The 12,825-nt window shown below is 40.2% G+C and overlaps 1 protein-coding gene across 1 annotated transcript in view; it reads left to right on the plus strand.

Annotated features, from left to right (window-relative positions):
• Positions 1–12,825, plus strand: part of ATPSCKMT (ATP synthase c subunit lysine N-methyltransferase) — a 130,330-nt gene that overhangs the window by 28,192 nt on the left and 89,313 nt on the right. The gene's annotated exons all lie outside the window — the stretch shown is intronic.

A 12,825-nucleotide genomic window follows, 5' to 3' on the forward strand; every position in this document is an offset into this window, starting at 1 on the left:
AACTCTTAAGGCAGCTCGTCTTACCTTAGGGCACCCTGTTAGAAATGCCTTTTGAATACCTGGCTAAAACCTGGCTCCCTGGCACTTCCCCCGTGGGCCCTTATTTTACCCTTCTGGGGACCACCCTGAACAATTCTAATGCTTCCTCCATGGGAAATCCCAAATCCAGACATTTGGAGGACTCTCTTCCTGTCCTCACTGAATCTTCCATTCTCATGTTTCTTCATATGAAGCAACCCTCCCTAGCCTCGTAACTCTCCTCTTAACACAAGCTAGGTTTTAAGTTATCTTTCTGAAGTGTGGGTTCCGGAGCCATATACAGAGCCAGGTGTGGCCCCACCAGTGCAGAGGGGAACAGACAGCCCCCTTCCTTGCTCTGTGGTTGTCTTCAGACTGACACCTGATACTCGACTCACGTGGAATTTTTACTTATGTTTCTGATAAGTCACCTGTCCTGTACTATATTGTTACATAGACCATGTCAGTGGAGTTTATTTTTTAATTTATTTTTATTTTTTTAAATATTTTTTTTTTATTTGAGAGAGAGATCGAGAGAGAGCATGAGTAGGGGGAGGAGCAGAGGGAGAGGGAGAAGCAGACCCCCTGCTGAGCAGGGAGCCCAGTGCGGGGCTCGATCCCGGTACTCTGGGACCATGACCTGAGCCGAAGGCAGACGTTCAACCGACTGAGCCACCCAGGTGCCCCTGGAGTTATTTTTTAAAAAGATTTATTTATTTGAGACAGAGAGAGAGGGCACGCGCATGAGCAGGAGGGGCAGAGGGAGAGGGAGAGAGAATCCCAAGCAGACTCCATGCTGAGCATGGAGTCCGGTGCAGGGCTCGATCCCATGACCCTGAGATCAATGTCCTGAGTGGATACCAAGAGTTGGATACCTGTCCCACTGCACCATCCAGGTGATCCTGGAGTTTTGTTTTGTTTTTTTGTTTGTTTGTTTGTTTTGACTCAAGGGCATGTTATGTTTTTGAAGCAAGTAAAAAATTTAAATACTTTCCTTTTCAAGTTTTGTTGTGTTAGATTTGCTCCATTGCTACAGGATTTTAAGGGATTTGGGATCCTAATTTAATCATCTAATTATTTGGTTGTCCCTGTGTATTTTATGCCACATACAACTTTAATAACCAGGAAATTAGTGTTCTTATCTACATTATTTGATAGAAAAGCCACAAATTTTGAAAGAGAGTCCTGGGACCTCCCTATCCTATAAACTATATCATTTGCTCTATGGGCCAGCGCTCCCAGGAGGTGATGGTTTATTCATTTGTGCTCTACTCACTGATGCTCTCGATCTGACATGCAAATGAGCATGTAGCCCGATGTCCCCTCCGCGTGGGCTTCATCACTGTGTGCCCGGGTCTTAGGCAGTCCATAAATATTTGTTGAGTAAGTGTGTGAGTGAAGGATGTTGGGGAAGAGTGGACACAGGTCTTACTGAAGGCCAGCTACATTGTTTTCCCTTTATTCCAACCTAGTCACGTTGGTGCACTGGTTAAAAAAAGAAAATCTTCGGGGGGCCTGGGTGGCTCAGTCGGTTAAGCATCTGCCTTCGGCTCAGGTCATGATCCCAGGGTCCTGGGATCGAGCCCCGCGTCGGGCTCCCTGCTCCACGGGAAGTCTGCTTCTTCCTCTCCCACTCCCCCTGCTTGTGTTCCCTCTCTTGCTGTGTCTCTCTCTGTCAAATAAATAAAATCTTAAAAAAAAAAAAAAAAAAAGAAAATCTCCGAATCCATTCCTGGCAATCCATACCGTCTCCTGAAGTCTCTACTTTTTTTTTTTTAGACTCATAGTTTATTACTTGCTTTCCCACATTTTTCTTTCTTCTTTCTTAAAAAAAAGCTTTTTTGCGGTATATCTGAAGTACCACCAAAAAAAACCAAACAAAACCAAAACCCCATAAAAAATCTGGGCATGTTTAGTGTATACAATATGATGAATTTGGACATATGCACAAACCCATGAAACCATCACCACAATCAAGGTAATAAGCATATCCATCACCTCCAAAAGGTTCCTCCTGCTCTTTTGTTTTTGTTTTTTAAGATTTTATTTATTTATTTGAGAGAGAGAATGAGAGAGAGAGAGAGAGAGAGCACATGAGAGGGGGGAGGGTCAAAGGGAGAACCAGGCCCCCCGCCGAGCAGGGAGCCCGATGCGGGACTCGATCCCAGGACTCCAGGACCATGACCTGAGCCGAAGGCAGTCGCTCAACCAACTGAGCCACCCAGGTGCCCCTGCTCTTTTGTTTTTTGATGTTGTTTTGTTTTGGTGTTAAGAACACAACGTGAGATCTACCCTCTTAAAAATTGTGAAGTATATAACTGATTTTTTTTTTTAAGATTTTTTTTATTTATTTGACAGAGAGCACGCGTGCACAGGAAGTAGGGGGCAGAGGGAGAAGCAGGCTCCCCACTGAGCAGGGATCCCCATCCCAGGACCCTGGGATCATGACCTGAGCTGAAGGCAGATGCTTAACCAACTGAGCCACCCAGGCGCCCCTACAACACTGAATTGTTAACTACGAGCACTGTATCGTTTGGCAGATTTCTTGAACTTCTTCACCCTGCATAACTGAAACTTTAGACCCCAGAACAGCAGCTCCTCATGTCCCCCTCCCCCCCGGCACTTAGCGACCCCCATTCTATTCTCTGCTTCTAGGAGTTTGGCTATTTTTGATTCCTCACGGAGGTGGAGTCCTGCAGCCTTTGGCCCTCTGTGACTGGCTTATTTCACTTGGCGTAGCATCCTCCAGGCCCAGCGGTGTTGTCACATGCGGCTGGAACCTTCGCTTCCTTCCTGCGGGGCGTGCATGGACTTTAAAGGCTGGTCTTTCCCTAGGTTAACTAATGCCCACACTTGTGGGTCTGTATTCCCAGAATTGACCTTCCTCCCCTTTCAGGACCTCACTAATGTTGGCGTCCCACTCTGGATCTCTGGCGCTTCTGTTCTATACTATTTCTCCAACATCCCCAATAATAATTTGGGTGTCTCATTTACACAACTTCTCTGTTTTCTGCACACTATTTTATTCTTTTTTTTTCTTTCTTTCTTTTTTTTTTTAAAGATTTTATTTATTTATTTGACAGAGAGAGAGACACAGCGAGAGAGGGAACACAAGCAGGGGGAGTGGGAGAGGGAGAAGCAGGCTTCCCGCAGAGCAGGGAGCCCGATGTGGGGCTCGATCCCAGGACCCTGTGATCATGACCTGAGCCGAAGGCAGACGCTTAATGACTGAGCCACCCACGCGCCCCCACACTATTTTATTCTAACATGAATTCATTTAGAGCAGTTAACTGACAGGGCTATCTCTCTGTAGACTGAAAAAGCCCGAGTTACAATACGTTTTGCTATCCATCCTGTTTTGTTTGTTTTTTTTTAAAACTTCCTTTTGCTTTTTATGACTGGAATTCTAGCAGTGCTAGTTTCTTCTTGAGTAAATTATTCTAAATTTGGAATTTCTAATGAAAAAGTTTCCTCTTAGCAAAAGCACTGATTGAGAGAACATTTCTTTCTACTCACAATTTTTCATTTTTAATATGTCACTTAAAATCTAAGTATTTTGGGGGTGGTGGGTTCCGAAAATAGAACAATGAATTTCACATTTACTGCACATTTCTACTTTTATTTGCAATTTACGAAGTACTTTCCTTTTAATAATTTTTTTTTCCATCTACCAGTTCAGCTGAGCTGGTTATGGTCTTCCTCCCTCTGACTTTCACCTTCATGTTTTTTTCTATCTACTCTCTCTTGCATCTTGGACCCTGTGCTCCTTCTGTCTTGATGGGGGTCTTAGTCTTAGGTTTTTCCTTCCACATTTTTCTTTTTCTTTTTTTAAGACTTTATTTATTAGAGAGAGAGAGAGCATGAGTAGGGGGAGGACCAGAAAGAGTAGCAGACTCCCCGCTGAGCAGGGAGCCCGACGAGGGCCTCAATCCCAGGACCCTGAGACCATGACCTGAGCTGAACGCAGATGCTTAATCAACTGAGCCACCCAGGCATCCCCACATTTTAATTTTTCAGAATATAATTTTTGATTGCAAAATTCATGCCCTAATGGAGCCTCTTGTCATTTTATTTTGTTCTCATTTAACTAGGCATCATCTTGTTTTTTTATGTTTTATTTTGTAGCCTATCTGCTGATGTAGCATCACTTTTGTCTCCAGTAAATGAAAGGAAAACATTTCCGCCCACTTAGTAGTTAGGCAAAGGGAAGGAAAAAAGCTTGAGTGCTCAGCAGTTCTCTGAGATGAGATAAATACGTGATGGATTTGCATTTTATTCTGCTTCACGGTTTGGTTCACTTGTCGGCATTTTGTATGTTCAGTAGTTTGGTGATTATTTGTCCAGGCTTTTACTTGATGCCTTTTAAGACATGAATTTTGATCCTATATAAAGAAAGTTTCCATAAAAACAGAAGGTTTTGATTTTTTTTCAGGCATAAAGAATTACTTTGCTACAGAACACAATGAATTGTGTTGAGATGGATATGAACAAACAAATATTTCAAATTATCCATATGACTGTTGGTCAAATCCTGCAGACGGCTAGCAAACATGAAAATAATTCAGACTGATGATGATGAATGCTTTCCCAGAAGCAAATGAACTATTGCTGGAATTAAAACGAGAAAGAGGATTTTACTGCCCAATTTGTATGTGGAGGGAAATGATGAAGGACAGTGATTTGCTATTTATAGTTTTTTCCCCCACAGCAGGAGAAAGTTTCCAAGTTTCAAAGTGGGTTTGATATATATATTTCTTGCAGACAAACCTTTGTTCAGAAAAACCAATATTCTGGCCTAAGAAAATAGAAATCTCCTCCAAATATTGGCCGATAACGATGACGTATATTAGTACGACGTAGAAATGTTTTAACATCCTATTTTAAGGTGTTAATGGTAGAGGAGGAAAGCTAGAGACTTAAAGAAATTGAGGTAGGATTCACATACAGAAAAATTCACCCTTTTTGGTCCTCAGTGGTGTGAGTTTTGACAAATGACAGTCATGTAACTACCACACGATCAAGCTAGAGAATATAATCCCACTTCCCACAAAATTCCCACCCACTGCACTGTGGTCAGTGCCTCATCCGACTTCTGTTCCCTGGCAACCACTGATCTCTTTCCTGTCCCACAGTCTGCCTTTTCCAGAATGTCACATAGATGGAATCATACAGAATATAACCTCGGTGTCTGGCTTCTTTCACCTAGTGCAACGCATTTGAAATTCATCCCTGTTGTTAGGTGTTTCTTACTTTTCCTTGCTAAATGGGGCTCTGCTGGGTGAATGTACCTGACGTTACCATGCACCAGGAGAGAAACATTTGGATTTTTTCCAGTTTTTGATGGTTATGAATAGAGTCACTATACACATTTGCATACAGGCTTTCTTTTGTGAACACAAATTTTGCTGAAGTGGGCTAAGTCCCTAGGAGTAGGATTGCTGGCTTCTATGTTAACTTTATAAGAGACTGTGGTCTATGACAATTCTCATTGCTCTGCGTTCTCCTTAGCATCTGCTTTTCTCAGTTTTCTTTCCTCTGTTCTAATAGATTTGTCCTGGTTTTTTATTAGGGTATCAGTTTGCATTTTGTGAAGTGTCTCTTTGTAATCTTATTTGCTACCCGTATATCTTCTTTGGTGAAGTGTCTGCTCAAATCTTTTGCCTGTTTTCAAAACTGGGTTGCTTGTTTACTTATTATTGGAATTTGACAGTTCTGTATGTATTTAGGATACAGACCCTTTAACCTACATGCATTTTGTCAGTATTTTCTTTCAACTTGTGGCTTTTCTTTTTCATTCAGTTAAGAGCATCCTTTGCAAAGCAGAAGGTTTTAATTTTGATGAAGTCCATTTTCATTAATCTTTTCTGAATTGTGCTTTGGGGTCATATCTAAAAAATCTTCGCTAAGGTCACAAAGATTTTCTCTTATGTTTACTTTTAGAAGTTTTATAGTTTTAGACTTGTATGTAGGTCTGTGATCCATTTTAGGTTAGATTTTGTTTACGGGGTAAGGTATAGATGAAGGCTTATTTATTTGCATGTGGCTATAATTGTTCCAGCAGCCTCTGTTGGAGGCTGTTCTTTCTTTATAGAGTTGCCATTACATCTGTGTTGAAAATCATTTGACAAAATATATGTGAATCTATTTATTTTTTTAATTAAAAAATTTTAATTCCAGTATAGTTAACACACAGTGTTATATTAGTTTCAGGTGTACAATACAGTGATTTAGCAGTTCTATACATTACTCAGAGCTCAGTCACGACAAGTGCACTCCTTAATACCCATCACCTGTTCCCCCCAATCCCCCCTACCTCCCCACTGGGCACCATCAGTGTGTTCTCCAAGCTCAGAGTCGGTTTCTTGGTTTGTCTTTCTCTCTTTTTTTTCTTTGCTCATTTGTTTTGTTTCTTAAATTCCACATGTGAGTGAAATCATATGGTATGTGTGTTTCTCTGACTGGCTTATTTCCCTTAGCATTATACTGTCTAGATCCATCCATGTCATTGCAAATGGCAAGATTTCATTTTTTAAAAAGATTTTAGGGGCACTTGGGTAACTCAGTTGGTTAAGCATCTGCCTTCGGCTCAGGTCATGACCTCAGGGTCCTGGGATCAAGCACCACATTGGGCTCGCTGCTCAGCAGGGAGTCTGCTTCTCCCTCTCCCTCTGCCCTCCACCACCACCGCCGCCCGCCTCCCCCTGGCTTGTGCTCTTGCTCTTTCTCTCTCAAATGAATAAATAAAATCTTTTTTATTTATTCATTTGAGAGAGAGTGCATGAGCAGGGGGGAGGGGCAGAGGGAGAGGGAGAAGCAGGCTCCCCACTGAGCAGGGAGCCTGATGCGGGGCTTGATCCCAGGACCCTGGGATCATGACCTGAGCCGAAGGCAGAGGCTTAACCCACTGAACCACTCAGGCGCCCCAAGACTTCATTCTTTTTTATGGCTGAGTAATATTCCATTGTATATACCACATGTTTCTTACCCATTCATTGATCAATGGACACTTGGACTGATTCCATAATTTGAGTACTGTAAATAATGATGCAATAAATATATGGGTGCATATATTTTTTTGAATTAGTGTTTTCCTATTTTTTGGGTAAATACTGAATAGTGGAATTACAGGATCTTATGGTAATTCTATTTCTCATTTTTTGAGGAACCTCCATACTGTTTTCCAGCTGTACCAGTTCGCATTCCCACCAACAGTGCATGAAGGGTTCTTTTTTCTCCATACTTTTGCCAACACTTGATTCTTGTGCTTTTGGTTTTAGCCATTCTGACAGGTGTAAATTAATAACTCATTGTAGTTTTGATTTGCATTTCCCTGGTGATGAGTGATTTTGAGCATCTTTTCATTTGTCTGTTGGCCATCTGTATGTATGAGTCTATTTCTTGACTGTGTATTCTGTTCTGCTGGTCTGTGTGTCTATCTTTTCTTCAGTACCATTCAGTCTTAAGTACTAGCTGAAGATAAGTCTGAAAAGTGGGTATGAGTCCTCCAACTTCAGTCTTTTAAAAATTATTTTGGTCATTCCGTTCCTTTGCCTTTCCATGTAAATTTTAGAATCAGCTTGTCAATTTCAACAAAAAGTCTACTGGGATTTTTAAAGGGTTTGCATTAAATATACAGAATATATAAAAATATATATGTATAAAATGATAACCACTAGAAATAATATGCCATCCTTTATAAATACCAAAAGAAATTTAAAAAGTGCAAAAGTGGTGTCATTACTGAGTACTAAACCTATATTCGTGCAAAATTCTCTGTAGTCATAGGGACACTAGATGATGGGTTGGTGAGAACATAGACCTAGCTAGCTCTAAGGATTTTTTTTCTTCTACTTCCTTTATCTTCAAAACATCCTCTCATTTTGACAATTTGAAATCCTTATGAATAACTTTTTAAAAGAGCTTTGTGGGAACCGTTATCTTTTTTTTTTTTTTTTTTAAGATTTATTTATTTATTTTAGAGATAGAGTGTGGAGGGGAGGGACAGAGAGAGAGGGAGAGTGAATCCCAAGCAGACTCCCTGCTGAGCGTAGAGCCGGACGTGGGGCTGGATCCTAGGACCCTGAGATCATGACCTGAGCCAAAATCAAGAGTCAGATGCTCAACCAACTGAGCTACCCAGGGGCCCCTGTTATCTTTCTCATTGTTAGGGTTTTAAGAGAGCATTTCCAATCTTTCTTTACCTTGTTGGAATTACTCATGTAGAAATGTGATTCCAACACAGTGGCCTGTATCAGTTTCAGCACTGCTGTGTTCATACACACTCAGTGTGTTTGGAAAAATCTTTGGTTTAGAGTAGGAATTTTTAGTTCCTAAATGGTAGGGGCCACATGGCTTAATTTGCTCCTTATGCTTGTTTTCTCTCTCACCTGGCCTACTCTTAAAAATGTCTGTAATGTATGGTGACATTTTGTAAGACATTTCTCATTTTCTCTTATTGAAAATATGAAATGGAGATATTAGTACCTGATTTCTTTCTCCCTCCCTTTTCATGACTGAAGAATTCTGAAAAGCTGGCTTCTCATACAAAAGATCTTATAAACATTATAGTTGTAATATATTTTAATTAAGAAATCTATTATGATAACAACTAATAGTTTTTTGTTTTTTTTTAAAGATTTTATTTACTTATTTCACAGAGAGACACAGCGAGAGAGGGAACACAAGCAGGGGGAGTGAGAGAGGGAGAAGCAGGCTTCCTGACGAGCAGGGAGCCCGACGTGGGGCTCGATCCCAGGCCCTTGGGATCATGACCTGAGCCAAAGGCAGACGCCCAATGACTCAGCCACCCAGGCGCCCCAACAACTGATAGATTTGATCATTGTAATTCAAATCCAATATAATCATTACCCTCTCAAATTTATTATGTGTCCGCAGTGTCAGTGCTAAAATGATGTTGAACATAATGGAAATTTGATATTCCTGTGTTTTAAGCCTTCAGGAGCCTCTCTGGTGTTTTCCATTGCCATTTTATAAAGAACAGCAGACTGATCTTTAGATTTGTAGGTCAATTTATACCATCTGAGGTTATGAGATAATTAAGTCATATTTTGTAATTATCTTTTAAGATTGAGTCTTGTTTTAATGAACATTAGATACAGTTATTTCCTTGGCCTGATTGCAATTGTTTTTCCAATATTAAACATACATACACAGTATTTGTGAAAAGGACCATGTGAAATTTTTGATGAATCAATGAATACTAGTTGCAAGTTGCAAAAACTGAAGAATAATTCTCAAAAGTTGAAATATATTAGTCTTAACCATAGCTGGTACTTTATTTAAACTTAATTGATCAAATACTTTGTAAAATGGTAAAACATGTTCAGGAAAGGGAGAAGGTGGGGCATAGTCAATGAATGGATGTGATTTACCTTCTGAAAAAAAATCATTGCAGAGAATTTTATTATAATTATCCCAATAAAAAGGAAGACAGTGATTTTTGATCATTTTATTAGCCATTACTCTACACAAATGATGTGATATTTTTACATCGATACTATATGATACAGAAAAGTAATGATAAAAATTTTTTCTCTAGGGAAAACAGATGTGACAGAGCAAAATATGATTTTTAGTATTTCATCTTAATTGTTATAACTTTTTTATCCTTCTACTTACATGTTTATTAACATTTTCTTCTTTTATTCCCCCAAGTTTTTATTTAAATTCCAGCTAGTTAACATAAGTGCAATATTAGTTTCAGGTATAGAGCTATAACTTTTTATGTCATTTTTTGGACATAATCACATCTTCATGTATCTTAATATTTTATTTTTTTAAAAGATTATTTATTTATGGGGGGGCCAAAGCAAGGGGGAGGAGTAGAGGGAGAAGGAGAGGCAGATTCCCTGCTGAGCAGGGAGCCCGATGTGGGGCTGGGTCCCAGGACCCTGAGATCATGACCTGAGGCAAAGACAGCCACTTAACCAACTGAGCAACCCAGGTGCCCTTCACATATCTTAATATTTTCTCTGATGTTTTTTATTTAAGATTTTCTTTATTCATTTGAGAGAGAGACAGAGACAGACAGAAAGAGCACAAGCAAGGGTAGAGGCCCAGGGAGAGGGAGAAGTAGGCTCCCCACTGAGCTGGGAGCCCAACATGGAGCTCAATCCCAGGACCGGGAGATTATGACCTGAGCCGAAGGCAGACACTCAACCATCTGAGCCACCCAGGTGCCCCCTGCTGCTTTTTTACCTTATTGTTGGAACATTGATTTTTTTTTAAAATTTAAGTGTACAATTGAGTGGTTTTTAGTATATTCACAAAGTTGTGCAATCATCCCCACTATCTGATGTCAGAAGATTTTCTACATCCCAGAAATAACCCACTAGCAGTGACCTCTATCCCCCACTTCCTCAGTCCCTGGAAACCACTAATCTATTCTCTGTCTCCAGGCATTTTTCAATTCTGAATATTTCATCTAACTGGAATCATAGAATCTGGCCTTTTGTGCCTGGCTTCTTTCACTTAGCGTCATGTTTTCATCCATGTTGTAGGATGTAACAGCACTTCATTGCTTTTAGTGGCTGAATAATGTTCCAATGTATGGATATGTCCAATTTTGTTATCCATTCATTAGTTGATGGACATTTGGGTTGTTTCCATTTTGGGCTATTATAAATAGTGCTGCTGTGGACATTCATGTACACGTGTTTGTGAGAACATGTGTTGTCAGTTCTCTTGCTGGGTCATATGGTAATTCTGTGTTTAACTTTTTGAGGAACTGCCAAACTGTATTCCAAAATGGCTGCACAATTTTACATTCTCACCAGTGTGTGAGCATTCCAATTTCTCTATGTCCTCACCAACATTTGTTATTATCCATCTTTTTTGTTTTAGCCATCCCAGTGTGTGTGTGGAGTGATATCACATTGTGGCATTGATTTGCATTTCTCTGATGATGAATGATGTTGAATATCTTTTCATGTACTTAATGGACACTTAGATGTATTCTTTGGAGACATCTATATCCAACTGCTTTGCCCATTTAATACATTGGGTTATATATCCTTTTCTTGTTGAATTGTAAGAGTTCTTTAAGTATTCTGGAAAATAGGCTTTTATCAGATATATGATTTGTAAGTATTTTCTCCCATTCTGTGGGTTGTCTTTTCACTTTCTTGATAGTGTCAAAAGCACAAAAGTGAAGCACGCTTTTAGCTTTGATGAGGTCCAATTTATCTTTTCATTGCTTGTGCTTTTGGTGTCACATCTAAGAAACCATTGCCTCATTCATGGTTGTGCATATTTACTCCTATGTTTTCTTCTTCTTCTTCTTTTTTTTTTTTTAAGATTTTATTTATTTGACAGAGAGAGAGACAGTGAGAGAGGGAGCACAAGCAGGGGGAGTGGGAGAGGGAGAAGCAGGCTTCCCGCGGAGCAGGGAACCTGATGCGGGGCTCGATCCCAGGACTCTGGGATCATGACCTGAGCCGAAGGCAGACGCTCAACGACTGAGCCACCCAGGCGCCCCTCCTGTGTTTTCTTCTAAGAGTAATAGATTTAGCTCTTACATTTGGGTCTTTGATCCATTTAGAATTAAGTTTTGTATATTATATGACATAGAGTTGCAACTTCATTCTTTTGCATGTGGATATCCAGTTGTCCCAGCACCATTTGTTGACTATTCTTTCCCCACTGAATTGTCATGGCACCCTTGTCAAAACTCAGTTGACCAGAAAGGTATGGTTTCATTTCAGGGCTCTCTATTTTATTTTATTTATTGATCTATAAGTCTGTTCTTATGCCAGTACCACAGTCTTGACTGCTGTAGCTTTTTAGTAAGTTCTGAAATCAAGAAGTGCGAGTCTTCCAACTTCCTTCTTTTTCAAGACTGTTTTGGCTAATCAGGGTTCCTTGAATTTCCAAATGAATTTTAGGATCAGCATGTCAGTTTCTGTTAGAAAAAAATGTCAACTGGGATTTTGATAGGCTTTGCACTGAATCTGAAGACCAGTTTGTGGAATATTGTCATCTTAACAATACTACATTCTCCATCATGAAAATGGGATGTTATTCCATTTAGTTAGATCTTCAATTTCTTTCAACAATGTTGTGTAGTTTCCTGCATTCAAATCTTGCTCTTTTTTTGTTAAGCATATTCTTGAGTATTTTATTTTTTATGCTTGTAAATGTAATTTTTTCTTTTTTTTTTTTTAAAGACTTTATTTATTTATTTGACAGAGAGAGACACAGCGAGAGAGGGAACACAAGCAGGGGGAATGGGAGAGGGAGAAGCAGGCTTCCTGTGGAGCAGGGAGCCCGATGTGGGGCTCGATCCCAGGACCCTGGGATCATGACCTGAGCCAAAGGCAGACGCTTAATGACTGAGCCACCCAGGCGCCCCGTAAATGGAATTTTCTTAATTTCCTTTTCAGATTATTCATTGCTGGTGTATAGAAATGCACTTGGTTCTTGTATATTGACCTTGTGCCCTGCAACCTTTCTGAGCTTGTCTATTAACTCTAATAGTGCATTTGTGACTCCCTTAGGATTTTCTTTTCTTTTAAGATTTTATTTATTTGCGAGAGAGAGCACAAGTGGGGTGAGGGTCAGAGGGAGAAGCAGACTCCCAGCTGAGCAGGGAGCCTGATGAGGGACTCAATCCCGGGACTCTGGCATCATGACCTGAGCTGAAGGCAGATGCTTAACAACTGAGCTACCCAGGTGACCCCTTTTCTTTTCTTTTTAAAAATTTTTTATTTATTTACTTGAGAGAGAGAGGGAGAGCATGAGCGGGGGGAGGGGCAGAGGGAGAGGGAGAAGCAAGCTCCCCTCTGAGCA

The sequence above is a fragment of the Mirounga angustirostris genome, unplaced genomic scaffold, assembly GCF_029215605.1.
Source record: "Mirounga angustirostris isolate CCGP_5_RB_7025 unplaced genomic scaffold, mMirAng1.0.hap1 SCAF_7, whole genome shotgun sequence".
NCBI lineage: Eukaryota > Metazoa > Chordata > Mammalia > Carnivora > Phocidae > Mirounga > Mirounga angustirostris.